At 47.2% G+C, this 12550-nt stretch overlaps 1 long non-coding RNA gene across 1 annotated transcript; it reads left to right on the plus strand.

Annotated features, from left to right (window-relative positions):
• The first annotated feature begins 1362 nt into the window (after positions 1–1362).
• On the plus strand, positions 1363–4734 carry LOC101764968. The gene is made up of 2 exons (XR_001164694.2): positions 1363–1599; positions 4229–4734. It is a non-coding gene; the product is annotated as an uncharacterized LOC101764968 (long non-coding RNA).
• The last annotated feature ends 7816 nt before the right edge of the window (positions 4735–12550 follow it).

Genomic DNA, 12550 nt, shown 5'->3' on the forward strand with positions numbered 1-12550 from the left:
ACCTGTTAGATGCTCGTCATCCAACAACTCGGCACTTAACTTCGCTCTGCGCGTATGGCTCTGCGTTTGCGCGAATTTTCTTCTTTTTTAGCACTGCGCAACCTCTTCGTCACTATGACGCCATCGCAGCTTCAGCCAACTGCATTCTAAGCTTCGCTTGATGACCTCAGGTTCTTGTTCGCCTACACATCGCTCGGGGGCTTGAGGGATATGGGTACCCCATGGGTCCCTCCCAACCAGGATACTGGCCAATCCTGACAAGTGGGCCTGCTCGACCAGAACATGCGGGCTAAGGACATGAAGATACTTGGAACACAAGTTAAGGAGACCGGACGATTCAAATCAGGCCGGATATTGCGGAATACATGTTGTAATCGACTCAGATTGCTTTCCATGTAACAACCAAGTAGATTAGATTCAAACCGACTTGTAACCCTAGGTCGTCAACCTATATAAGGCGGCCAAGGTTTCCTCCCAAGGGCAACCCAACGCATCTCAATTCTCAATAAATACAAACCACAAGAATACATGAAGTAGGGTATTATTCTCCGGAGGCTTAAACCTGTCTAAACCCTCATGTTCTTGTGATCACCTTTGAGTTCTTGGTTTCGCAATTCCCTCTGCCTACAAATCAACCACTTGGGTAACTAAATCTGACAATGAAAAATTTTTAAAGTATTTTTTTAACATGAAGCATCAAGTTCTAAGTCTCGTAACAAAAATCTGAAATTAAAACTCAACTTGTACGTGAAGAAAAAAATAAAAATATAATTAGGGGTATATTGGACCGAATGAAATAATAGAAATATAATTAGGGGTATATTGGACCGAATGAAATAGTAAAAATATAATTAGGGTATATTGGACCGAATGAAATAGTTTGGAAGAGTAAAGTGAGTCTAAATTTTACTTAGGGGTTTAAGTGGACAAAATAAATAAAAGAGGGGAGGAAAATGGATTTTTTTCATGAAAAGAACTTGATTTTATCTTAATAAGGTGGTACCAGGATTTGAACTAGGACCGATAAACGGGATTAGAGTCCAACGCTTTCTGTGGGCGGCTGTTAACTTCGGGCCCAATAAAACAACAGAAAATTACAATAACTTAAATAAAAACCTGAATCTCAAAACGATATGAGCCATCGATTTTTTGACCGAAAACAAGACTAGAGAGTGGACGGGTATTATAGGGAAAGTACCTTTAATAAAGTATAGCTTTTGGCTTACAGAAGCGGCTGTTTGTTTCTCGATTGAGGCCAACAAAAAGCTGAAGATTTCATTTAACTGGTCAATCGTGCTACTGGGCTTACAGTTTTCTTTTTTTTTTTGAACTATAAATCTGGGCTTACAGTTTTCGAGAGGCAGGCTACTGGGCTCACTCAATCGATCCTAGCCCACTCCAGCACCTCTGTCAGGCGAGTCCACAAACCCTCCGCTCCGTAGCCCGCACACCCCTTCATCACACAAGCGCTCGCCGGAGAGGAGAAGGGACGAAACCCTAGCTTGTGGCGGCGGCGGCGGAGAAGGAGAAGATGATTTACGACGTGAACTCGCCCCTCTTCCGCTCCTTTCTCAGCCAGAAGGGCGGCGCCGACAAGAGGTATGCCCGCTCCATCGCTCCCTCCACTCCCTGCCTTTCCGCACGCTGTTATCGTCCGTTTTGTGTTTCGGTCTATGGCGTCCGAATTCACGGGGTATCGCGCGTGTCGTGGTGCGTTTCTCAGACGTGTGAGATTTGAATGGTGCGAGAATCCAAGCTCCTCAAAATTAGGGGAACGGCCCCTTTTAGGAACAGGGGTTAGAGGCTGGGGATGCTGTAGTCCTCCATCGTTGGGGTGTTCCGTGGGCGATTCCTTTTTGGGGAGATTTTTGTTTTGCGGGCTCAGATTTTGATGTTGGAGCTATTGATGTTTGATGTTGGATTGGAGGGAAGAAGAGGACGCGATGATATATTTAGGTTCCAGTATATAATTCTTGCACATTCTGGTTCCTGTAACAGTGGAAGCCCGTTCATTATCAGACTGGTCATATGTTGTGTTCATCGAATTAAATAGTGAGTGGATGTCTACTGATCTTGCTTTGTTGGTTGAACAATATAATACTTGTGTACTGTGTGCTTTTTCTTCCTGATCTATGATACAGAATTAGATATAGTTTTTCTTGTATTATCATATTATTAAAAGGTGCTTCAAATCCAGTCACTTAGTGAGAAGATTTCCTGGTGCTAGTATATGGATATGTGCCTAAGATTTGGAATGTCAAACGATTGATGTCATATAGTATGAAATAACTTGTTTCGTCATCTATTTTGATGAAATGGCTTTCCAGTTTTTCTGGTTATGCAGTTAATGATGACAATATACAAGGAGGTGATAGGTGTGGGTTGGTGTTTCGAGAGATATTGGGTCGCTTTCTTTTCATCTCTTGCACACATGTGCATGCTCGGGTTTGAGTGCCTCATGGGAGACACTTGTTAAGTCTAGGCTTTCTGGCAAGGAGGCCATTTGGTTTGCCCCTTCTATGATTTGATTTTTTGCATCCTTTTTCTTTTGTTCACCTTTTCCTAGTGTGAAATTGAGTTAGTTTACCCACCTCATACAGTTCACAGGAGCAAATTATCCAAACAGCCCTCCCCACTCCACACACCCACCCCACCCACACACCCAAATGTTTTACATAGAAATTTCATCTTGGTAGTGACAAGCTGATTGCTGTCAAAGAGAGACGCAGGTAAGGAGGACCAAGATTGGTAATTATGTTGTAGGATTAATTCTCGCATTTATACATTAATTGCCACATCGGTCCTACCAAATTAATATTGGTTCAAACTGTACATTGCTATAGTCTACACTTATTTATTGTAGAAGATGCCATACCTATAGTTATATTGGAGCCATTGTATGCACAGAAGCGTGTGTACCTTATGTCAGCTGCTTTCATTGTCTATTGTCCTATGATGTCCTTCGACTATTAATGGCTTCTGGAATAATACATGTATATCGACTGGTGGGAACACATTTATGTGGGGGTAATGTTGGCATACTTCTGTAGCTATGCTGATTTACATTTCTGATAAGCTCCAAAGGGTTCATTTGCATTGAATAGAGCTGTCTGTCTTGTGCAGACATCTGGCAGTTCAGATAGTACTTTTAGGGCTTTCATTAGACTTAACTGTGGTGAGTTTTCAGCTTGCATGATCATATTGTATCATTTCACTCAGGAGTAGATGGATTGATCTTTTTAACAAACTGCATAGTTTTGTTTCTGTGTTATCTAATATGTTATCAACCTTTTACCTGGTTAAAGAAGCCTTTTATCTTCTTTTATGGTATTTTTTAATTGTTTTGAACTGCTAAAAAGTTTTTTTTTTATTTTTTCAATTGTCTTGAGACAAGAATTTCTTGTATCCATGTTTTTCTTAAGGTGGATGATAGATATTCTCTTGTACATTCTGCAATTCACCCCTTCTTCTGAGCTCATAGCAGCCACCAGTTAGATATGATGTATTGAAACTGCGAAGGATTTTGAAATGCGATGAGTGACTAGGAATGCTTGTGGCATGAGTTAGAATTGTCAAAGAGTGCAGTTAAATTTGTTTGTATATGCACTAAACAAGATATGGACCATCTTGTACTCCCAACAGATGGGAGCAGTTTCCCTATAAGCATATTGTTGTTTTAGTTGGTCAGTAGATTGGAGACTATATTTACACTGAAAATGTACAATAGCAAGTTCCCTTTGCAAGAAAGTTTTAGTTTTGTGCTGCCGCATACAGGCTTTCCATGCAGGGAGAGTGCTCTCTTATGGATATAACTAGATGCTTTCGCAAAAAAAAAGGATATAACTTGGTGGATGCTGGTTATTTAAACTTTTACGTCAAATTATATGTTTGGTTCGTTTTGGCGACTTGTTGAAAGGAAATTAATGTGCAAATAAACAACAGTTTTCATTAACATAAAATAGATTTCATCCAAAAGCAATTTTCGTTAGGTGGTGTAGTTCGAATTGTAATAACAACTCTAGTCCAATATTGATGCAATCCTATAATGTGTTTCAGCTAACATCTTTAAAAACTCCATCCACTGGTATTTATCATCAAAAGTACCTCTATGCTCTGAAGTGCATACTTTCATTTCAAAGTTGATTATTGTTGTACTATTTTTTTTATCTGTAGTATGTTTTCCAGTAAATTACATGATTGATGACTTGCCTGCTCGGTCTTGTCACAGGAAAATGGAGGAGCATAAACCAAAGGAACAGAGGCCCAAGGCCAACGAGAACAAGCCTGTGATGAACGAATGAAAATATCCAGAAGCTCCATTCATTAGACCCGTGGCGAATCTCAATGTGTGTTTGCTCTGTTTAGCTTTAACCCAACGCCTCCTATAATCTTAGCCATGTCCTAGTTTCCTCTTATAGTCTTAATCGCTACGGTTGAACATGGTGACAGTGCAACGGACATGAAACTTGAACTACCTATGGGACTATGATCAATTGGAGACACCCATGATTGACAACTTTTCAGCAGCGCCTCCTGATATTGCCGTTGTGGTTGGTACAGAATTGTGGGGCGCCACCATGTTCATGCCTGCTTTTCCACCTCCCCTGCCTCTACCCTCCAACTTTATATAGTATCTAGAGTCAGGAAGGTGTAAAAGTGGTTCTTAGGCCGGATCTTCAGCCCGTTGCATTGCATGGAATCCGAAGTCTTCAAATTATGTTCATCGAATCATGATCTGATTTGTTTTGTCTCCCCTAATTTCGCGGGGTTGCTGTCGTTTTCGGCGATGTTGTGTAGCATGTGAATCTGACGGTGCGGTGGATCCCTTGTGTGGTTGTCTGTAGCTGTATATACTGTTTGTTGGGTTGGGTTGACGTTTGCTTTGATCTTACCTGGTTGGTACTATTGTTCGTACAAGCAAAGGTGAACAGAACAGCTGGGCTGTTATGTGAAAACCGAGAGCTACCCACCGACGAGTTGATTTAGGGGGCGTTTGGTACTTTGCTTATTTTTAGCACGTGTCACGTCAAATATTTAGATACTAATTAGGAGTATTAAACGTAGGCTATTTACAAAATCTATTACACAGATGGAGGCTAAACGGCGAGATGAATCTATTAATCCTAATTAATCCATCATTAGCAAATATTTACTGTTACAACACATTGTCAAATCATGAGCTAATTAGGCTTAATAGGTCTCGTCGTTTAGCCTCCACTTATGTAATGGGTTTTGTAAATAGTCTACATTTAATACTCCTAATTAGTATCTAAATCTTCGATGTGACACGTGCTAAAAATAAGCAAAAGGAATCAAACGAACCCTACATATATGTAGTGCATGTCCAGAGAGTCTTGTTTATTACACTGTTCTCCTGTTACACTGTAACATTTAGGGCCTGTTTGGATACACACTCATAATCTTTAGGATTTCACTTTTAGTCCACTTTTAGGACTTGTGCATCCAAACATATGTCATAAAAGTGCATTCATAATGTTTAGGAGTGCTCTTTTTATTAGGAGGACCAAACCATCATAATGGGTTATTTTTCTCCTAAAAGTGGTCCCCAACCCATCATTTACCCCTCTTGCCCCTCCCTTCTCTCTCCACGACGCTAGAAACGGAGCAGGGATGGAGTAATTAGGAGTACAAAAGTCATTTCCCCTCTAACATCCTAAAGATTATGATTCCATCCAAACAGCCCACTCATAAATTTTAGGACTACCAATTTCCAGCTCCTAAACTTTATGAGTGTCCTAAAGTTTATGAGGGTGTATCCAAACAGGCCTTACTCAAAGCTGTACTATATTTATAAGCTGTTTATTCTTCCGCTGCACGTTTAAAAGTTACTACTGTAGGAGCAAGACGATTGATTGTTGTGAAAAGCACAGCACGGCGCCAATAATTTGAGGTGACCTTTGATCGCCTGCATGTCCTCTTAATCCACCCAGAGCAGCGTCACAGGCTGTTTGGTTGTTCAGTGAGTTGGTGACTGAGCCCATTAGGCCATCCATCATCCCCCCTACACCGTCTGGTCGGGTAAATTATGAGTCGGTTCAGAATCAGGGCGCCATGATTAGTCACCTACTGTTGAAGGGATCGTGCCTTTACCATCCAGTTCATGCACCATGTTGGGAAGAATCGTCCCTCTCCGTCCAGTTCATCCTCGTCCGGATGACCGGATCCGCCGCAGTGGCGTCGCCGCGGCACATCCGGCTGCTCTAGGACCGCCCGTCGTTCTTCTTCATCACATTCTCATGACTCATGGCAGGAGTACAATGCAAGGTCCAAGTGTCGTGTTGTTCTCCGTTGTACCCAATAATCTCACCGTATCCACATGTCTCGCCAGCTCGCGTACGTCCAGGGCAATCAGGCACCTACAGTCGTAGGTGGAACGAACAGGAGACGGTGGGGAGGAGTGGGATGGGGCACAGCGAGTGAAGTGAGTAGTCAGGGCGCAGGGGTGCTGCCGCTGCCGGCCGGGCCGGTCTCGGCAGGCGGCCTGCAGCGCTGCACGGGCAGCGACAGAGGCAGCACAGTGATGGCATTTGGAGCGTTCTTGCAGGCAGGGGATGGGAAGGCCGTAAATTTCCGGCAGGTCTGAGGTGGGGCGAGCCAGTTTGGTTTGGCGCCATTGAGGCCTTGACTGGTGAGGTACGGCGGGGCACAAGTAAACGCGTGGAAAGTGGCGAAACTTACTCTGACTGCCTGCAGAGCCTGATGAAAAAGGCATCAAAGGGGTGGTGGTAGCAGATGGTGGCTGCCTCTGACCGATCTTTTGCTGACGGATGATTGGATTGCCTAGGGACTATGTGGTCAGGCGGATCGTTGTCACCAAAGTCATTAGATTCCAAATTGGAGTAGACGGTTTTACGCAATCAAGGTGAGATCATCATCGATCCATCTCTGCATTGCACTGAAATCCCCGGTGACGAACAGCTTATCACATCTATCATCATCATCTCACACCATGCACCTCAACTCGGACGGCCTCACCCATCAAATCCCATCCTTTTTCATGCAGGTACTAGTACTAACCCACGGAAAAGTTGACAAACATGTAACCCTAGCGACCCCCAGACCCTGCTTTTAGTTGGGCTCTAACCTTTCACAGCGCCCAAAGTAAACCGCCGGCATGAAGGCCCCTGATTGTGCAGCATTACCCAGCTGATGCTGCCGCCGGTCTGTGCTAATTCTTCCCAACTTGTTACTTGTCCTCATCCATCCTGCACAAGATTTTCAGACCAGATGATAATTTCGCCGTCATTGCAAGAGCTAGGACGGCTCTTATATTTCCATGGTACTGGGGAGTAGTGGACCGTGGACTAGAGACACTAGACCTTCTGCAGCTCTGCGCTCTTTATCTTTTGTTTTCCTGCAATGTACCATGGCAGCGTGATGGCCTAGAGGAAGTACGTAGATTGTTTCACTGCCTCTCCATAGCTGTGGAGAAAAGGGCTGCTTGGTTCCCGGCCGCACGCGCCACAGGCCGTGGTGGGAGCCTACGGTGGAAAGGACGGCTTCCGTTTGACTTGTTCAGCCAGTACCCTGCTTTATGGAAAATCTTGACAAATGATCACTGCATGCAAAGAGTGACGGGTGACAGGTAAAGCTTCCAGCCATCTGGGCCCACCTGTCTGCAGCACTCGCAGTCTTTAAGGATTTTCACCTACTCGGGTAGTGGACCTGGTATAGAGGGGTTTACAGAACATACACATTGTTGTGCCGATTTGTTTTTTTTAATTGTTAGAGCTTTTTTGAGAATCACCAAGTTACACCCATTTAATCAAGTCATGAACCATTGCTCAACTTAATTAAATAAGAATAACTCCGGTCGTCCCTGAGATGTGTCACGAGCATTGCCCAGAATTTATACACACCTCACAAGCACAACAAGATGAACATCATCATAACATAAGCATTACACACATAGTCCATCACCTTACATAAAAGAGTTCAAGTCACAGACATAACAAGTTCATAGAGTTTGCAGCGGAAAGTTCTATCATCGCTCTCAACATACGATACAACAGAAAATAAGAAGGTTAACACTATATGCCGATAGTGCCCTTTTCATAGCCATGGCCATCACTTCCTACCCGCACGTCCGTCCACGGGAAAGAAGTACCCAAAGACGACCTCCGGTTGCGGATCACCTGCAACAACTTAACGGCGGCACCATATCCCTCAAGCCCCGAGTGATGTGTAGGCGAACAGGAACTTGAGGTCATCACATCGAAGCTTTGAATGTAGTCGGCTGAAGCTGCGATGGCGTCATGGTGATGGAGAGGCTGCATAGTGCTCAAAAAAGAAGAAAATCCAAGCGAACACAGAGCCATCGTGTAGAGAGAAGTTGAGTGCCAGGTTGATGGATGTTCAGCATCCAGCAAGTCGAAGCGAAGGATATGGAGGGCGTCGCATGACGCACTACATAGCAGTAGCCCCCGAGTATTGAAGTAATTAGAATAATCAGTCCAATGGTCCAAAAAAGTAAGAAGTTGATCCCAATAGCAAATCCAAGTGCCTAAACACAAGGAAAGGCAGAGCTACGGAGGCTCGCCAACTAGAAGTAAGCGTCCAGCCCCCGAGGATGAGAACTGATGGAGCCACGGAGGCACGCCGACCTGATATAGGCGCCCAACCCCCGAGGACGAGGATTGTCGGAGCCGCAGAGGCACGCTGACCTGATATAGGCGCCCAGCACCTGAGGACAAGGACTAGTAGAGCCGCAGAGGCACGCCGACCTGATATAGGCGTCCAGCCTCCAAGGATGAGGACTGGCGGAGCCGCGAAGGCATGCGCCAACCTGATATAGGCACCCAGTCCCTGAGGATGAGGACTAGCGGAGCCGCAGAGGCACACACCGACTTGATATAGGTGCCCAACCCTAGAGGATGAGGACTGGCAGAACCGCAGAGGCACGCTGACCTAATATAGGCGTCTAGCACCCGAGGACGAGGACTAGCGGAGCCGAGGAGGCACGCCGACCTGATATAGGCATCCAGCCTCCAAGGACGAGGACTGGCGGAGCCGCGGAGGCACGTTGACCTGATATAGGCGCCTAGCCCCCAAGGACGAGGACTGGTGGTGCCGTGAAGGCACGCCGATCTGATATAGGCACCCAACACACGAGGACGAGGACTAGCGGAGCCGCGGAGTAACGCCTACCTGATATAGGTGCCCAGCCCCCGAGGAAGAGGATTGGTGGAACCACAGAGGCCCACCGATCTAATATAGGCGCCCAGCTCCCAAGAATGAGGACTGGTGGAACCACAAAGGCACGTCGACCTAACATAAGCGCCTAGCCCCCAAGGACAAGGACTGGCGAAACCGTGGAGGCACGTCGTTGAAATCGTAATGGAAAACCTGCAAATACTGTCCTGCGCATGCGCGTTAATAGAAAACCCTTAGATTCTGCCCAGCATGTTGCGCCGCAATAACGGGAGGCCCGCAAATTCTATCTGTAGGTTACGTTGTTACGCCTTTCAAAAGCGCAAGGGGTCACAAAGCCATTTCACTTCCATATGGAACACTCGCAATGCCGCTGCCACAGTCCACTGAGCTTATTGCCACCGCGCCCACGAACCATAGGCCGCGCCACTACAAATCCCAATCTGCTCGCGCACATTCAACCGCCTCTGTCCGAGCTGCCGCGCCACCGCCGCCCGAGCCACCGCGCCACCGTATGTGCATCAAAACCCTAGCATCCATCAGATCCAAATCTGCCAGCTTGGAGATTGAAGAAATGGCGCAGGCGAACATTCCAGATCCGACGATGATATGGATGAAGTTAGTGATGACCCAAGAGCGCATCCAGGCGCTTGTCGACTCGGGCCTCCTCGGGTCGCAGGCGATGCTGGATTGGAAGCCCACCGCCGGCCAAGATTTCCCGTCAGAGGACATGACGGAGATGGTGGTCTTCACTTCTTTCTTCGAGTGCGGGTTTGGGATCCCGTGCGGAGACTTCTTCCAGGTTCTTCTGCACTACTACAAGATCGAGCTGGTACATCTCAACCCCAACTCAATTTTAGATATTGTGGTGTTTATCTATCTGTGCGAGGCATATCTGGGTATCCCCCCACACTTCGAGTTTGGAGATATCTGTATCAACTGAAGATTGTATCAACCAAGGGGAAGCAGAGAGTGATTGTTGGTTGTGGTCTTTCTCTACGAGCGAAAAAAGTGCAAGAATATTTTGATCTGCAGCTGAAAGATTCCAAGAAAGGCTGGAACAAGGAGTGGTTCACCATTGCTCAAGCTACCACCGCGTACAGGATATGGGCTAGTAGTTATGCCCGAGTGGTCGAACCAGCTGACCTCGGAGGAACAAGTCCAGGTGAATCAGTTGTTGGCAAAGATCGATAACCTAAAGGCGCGTGGGCTGACAGCTAGAGCAGTGAGCATGAACTTCAGCCAGAGATTGACGCAGCCAATCAAGCATGAGTGCACCCAGTGTATGAGTACTCTAGGCTGGAGGACCCGACCCAGGAGATCCAATGCAAAGTGCCCAAGGAGGAGATCGTGGGCCGGGTGTCCTAGTTATTTGGGGCATCATCAGGAACAGGAGCTTCCCTAAGGCTTATTCATTGAAGCATCTGCCATCCAACCCGGTATGAAATGTAAATGTATTTACTTTTCATACTGTTTGTGCTGTTGAATTGATCTTGACTGTGCTTGTTGAATGTCCAGGACAATGAATTATATTCTTTACCTCGGCACCGCTTCCTGGAGGGGCCGAGCACCAGCGACCCATGATCCGCCTGACCGACGAGCCCAACGTGCCGCCTGCCGACCTTTAGTGGGAGTCAGACTCCTCCATTGGGTCAGATGAGGGAGTGACAGAAGAGGTCGGCCAGGCCACATATGCTGCACCGATTGGACGTCGGACATGGCAAGCCGTGCACAAGTAGCCCGTCTCCAAGCTGCAGCAACTGAGAGGGAAGAGGAAAAAGATGGCCAGCAAGAAGAGGGAGAAAGCTGCCCTGAGCACAGGCTCCATGGCTAGGTCGGTCAGCGAAGTGGGCGAGGAGTCCGACACGCCGAGCCCGGTCACCAAGAAGAAGTCAGAGCTCCAGGAGACCCCCACGGCCGACACGGAGCGTGTCAAGGAGGCACCGAAGGCATGGATCCGCGGAGGATCTAGCGGGGATGCGTCGGCACCGCCACCACCATTGCACCCCAAGTTCCGGGTTAAGAAGAAGAGCACCATGCAATTGCGGTCTACTTGTACTATCTATCTTGTAATTGCTGTGGCCGTCTATCTTACTTAAAGTGCATTGACAATGCAGGACTACTGTGCTGGGCGATGAGGCCGGTGCGCAGTTGACTAGCTGTTCAGCTAGACCGAAGTGACAAGCGGTCGCACCGTGGAGCAGCTGCCGCCTCTGGAGGTCAGAGCTGAGAGAGAAGGTCGCTCCATAGAGGCCGTGCTAACTCCAGCACCGCAACAAGGTGAAGTCGGCTCCAGGACTGCAGTTGCTGCTATGGCCAACCCTAGGGTTGAGCCTGTGCCTGGTGAGGGGGCTAGAGCCGAGCCTCAGCTGGAGGAGCTACCTAGGGATGAACTGGTGCTAGATAGGTCGATCGGAGATACCGATCTTGGCGTACAAAGTGGAGATGATTCTAATGCTGAGGACTTCTTGGACATGGACTTAGTTGGGGACGCAACACAGGACAAGGAAGACCTTACCAGGCTGCAGCAGGCATCCTTAGATGTCGGTGAGTTGGTATTTGCAAGTATGCCACCCAACTTGTATTTGAATTCCAGTTTCTTTGCAGAAATTTGAATGTTGAAATGTAAACAGGGTCTGGCCACGCGTGCTTAGAAGAGGGCGAAAGCGACCTAGCGAGCCGAGCGATATCGCCTAAAGGTGGCGCACCTTGATGCCGAGCTCAAGAAGGCCAGAGAGGGCGCTGCCGACCAGCTCCTGCGGAAAGACCTGGACCATGCCTTGGAGAAAGAGGTTCTGACTTCACACTTGAGAGGTATGTTGTGCTAACCTAGTTACTCAGTTTTGTCCTTGTAATCTTGATGCTGATGTAGATTTATTTGGATAAACAGATGCCCCAATGAGGGAGTAGAGACTCCAGCGGCACCTCAAGGAGTACGAGGACTCCAATGCACCCTTCACTAGGAGCATGATATGGCAGTTCATCGTGAGTATGCTGTATCGCAGAAGTTGACCTATGAAGCCAATGCGCGGAAGGAAACCGAGCTGCTTAGAGGCTACTATACGTAATCTTCAGAATGACCAACATGTGATTGCAGGGCTGGAAGTGGAGCTGGAGGATCTTCGCAAGGCGGCCGGCTATGTGATGGACATGGTCCAACCAGAGGCCGACCCGACCGCACCAACACCTGTGCTGGATCATCTCAAGGCCGCACTTAATCGGCTCAAGGTGCTACTGAAGGACACCGTGGTGGAGTGAGTGAAGAATGTCTTTGCACTGTTGGCAACACACTTCCCATGGCTGCCCTTGGAGCATGCTGCAACAGGAGTCGTGGCTGACTTCAATGCGGATCTCCTTCCCGAGCTGGCGGACCAGTACC

Source organism: Setaria italica, chromosome VIII (assembly GCF_000263155.2).
Source record: "Setaria italica strain Yugu1 chromosome VIII, Setaria_italica_v2.0, whole genome shotgun sequence".
Classification (NCBI taxonomy): Eukaryota; Viridiplantae; Streptophyta; class Magnoliopsida; order Poales; family Poaceae; genus Setaria; species Setaria italica.